Below are 2,378 nucleotides of genomic sequence, written 5' to 3'. Positions count from 1 at the left end.
GTTTTTAAATCGTCAAAAGATGCATATAATGGCTATTTTAAAGCATGGTAAATGTTCAGTATAACTGTTTCCTCACAAATATCATAACTAAAACGAACATTTGCGAATCTGAAACAACTTTTTTTAAATGTTGTCAATTTACCAAAACGTGAAAAGGCCCCTTTAGAGTTAAAGAGTCTTATCTCACACTTCTGTTGCGAGGTTAAACTTTTAAACTACCGCGAAGGCATCGTTATTGTCACAATTGAAATACTGTCACGGTTTACCATATATAGCCTTACATTGACCTTCTAAAAGAATTGTCGACAATGTACATATATCATTATCGAAAGACGAATATATGGGGATATAGCTCAGTGGTAGAGCATTCGACTGCAGATCGAGAGGTCCCCGGTTCGAACCCGGGTGTCCCCTTGTTTTATTGCAAGTTTGGTTTAAAATCATTGTGTATACTTGTAAAATGTGAATAAGAACGGTTAAACCACTGTGTTCGTGTTCAAAGCGTTGCCATGTCGGAAAGGTCACGGTTTCGATCCTCACTCAGGGGGCATTCTTGTACTTTTTCCAAAATAAATACTGGTTCTGCCAAGTCCGACGTCACTCGCTACTGTGAATGCCTGAATTGTTTATAAAATATTAAAGCATATATAAATTAATCACACAATATTTAGTAGGCAGTTTAATAAATTTGTAAAATGTATACTTATTAAACAACAACAACAACAAAACAGTAAAGCTTCCAACATTATTTTTTAATGAAGGTTCACACATTTATACTAAACATACTATAAACGTATAGTACCACAGAACTGCTCTCCGACGAAAAAGGACTTTACGAGTATTGCTCTGTTCTATTTATCATTATTATAACTATTTTATAGTCAATGACACAAACGCGCCAAAAGTGATAAACGTTACATTTAGTTGGACCTAGAAAGGTCATCTTTCCCATTATATTATTACAATGCAAAATACGTTAAGGTAGTGGAAGCCACAGGTTATCGGCATTAGCTACTACCCCCCCCCCCCCCCCCCCAGCTGCTACGCCCCCTCCCAAACTCTTAAAATTGTCCATTAGTAATAAAATATAACATGACAAAAAGTCATTTGTTTTGCAGTGTACGTTGTATATCACTACTTAAATCTTTAAAATTGTAAATCTTTTAATCAGCCAATTAACTTTTTATACTTGTTTTGATAACCTACCCGTTGAACTGGTGTGGCGTCTTCTATGGATTGACCCCATATCCCAATTGCTTAGTTTTTGTAAATGGTATATACATATATTTTGACAATTAACTTAATAAATGAACTCTGGATTGTGCTGGTAGACACAGCATGACAAAAAGTAAATGAAAGCGAATTGTGCCTTTGATCTCAAACTATATGTTCAGTATTATTGCGTTTTTGTCACGTGTAGTGGCATGAAATGCATTTGTGTAAATTTTTATTTAACACAACATATTTTTTATGTACTACATGAATATCAAGAAGATTTACCGTTTCTATCTCAAGAAATTACACTTTGAGTAGACTATACCCCCTTTTCAAGCAAAGGATTTCAGAATAAACTTGTATATCATATCTATTTTGATGGTTTAAAGTTGCGTATTAAAGCTATTTATATATTAACCTTGATATATGAAAGAATTTAGCTAAATTGGGCTTAGTACTGATATAATTATACATTAATAATACAATGTTTAGGTCACCCAAAGTCCAAAGGCAACACATGCATATAGCCGCAGTTTACCACACAATGTCAAGGTATTCAATCTTACAGTATTTTACATATAAAAAATAAACTAGCATGTCATAATGCAGACGCTATCATAATAGCCACCATTTAAAGACATATTGTCATTAGCATCAACATAGATGCCAGCTACTTTCTGGACTTCAGCTATATTCGGCAGTGATTGCTTCACACATGTGGAGAACTTAGAACCCTTTTTGAAGTCCACGGCAGCAATCTGAGTTATATCCGGCATTTCTCTACGCCGAACTGTAATAAAAAGTAAATTCACACAACGCTTTTTCATGAATTCAATAATCAATTTTAAATGTTCATACAGACGCCTTATACATTGTCTGTTATGAGAAATAATTAATTTTAAGGACAACACACACTTAAATAGACCCTTTCAGTTATTCGCAGACACTAAAATTATAAATAAAAAAAAAGCTGCATGATGTATGATGAAAAATGTAAACTCTTAACAATATAACCGTCTTGTAAATGAGTTTTTTATGCGCGTGGAAAAAAGTCCAAAAGCAAGTTTGTCTTACTTTGATCAGTCGTTCCAAGGTCAAAGATTACTAAGAATGGCTGTGATTCAAACTTGACAAGATGGAAATGCACAGGCAGTTGTTTCCGC

The 2,378-nt window shown here is 34.0% G+C and overlaps 1 non-coding gene across 1 annotated transcript; it reads left to right on the top strand.

Moving 5' to 3' along the window:
• The first annotated feature begins 342 nt into the window (after positions 1 to 342).
• Trnac-gca (transfer RNA cysteine (anticodon GCA)) lies at positions 343 to 414 on the top strand. Its single transcript has one exon. It is a non-coding gene; the product is annotated as a tRNA-Cys (tRNA).
• Positions 415 to 2,378: the final 1,964 nt, after the last annotated feature.

Source organism: Dreissena polymorpha, chromosome 11 (genome assembly GCF_020536995.1).
Source record: "Dreissena polymorpha isolate Duluth1 chromosome 11, UMN_Dpol_1.0, whole genome shotgun sequence".
Lineage (NCBI taxonomy): Eukaryota > Metazoa > Mollusca > Bivalvia > Myida > Dreissenidae > Dreissena > Dreissena polymorpha.
This window is presented reverse-complemented; position numbering and strand designations above follow the sequence as displayed.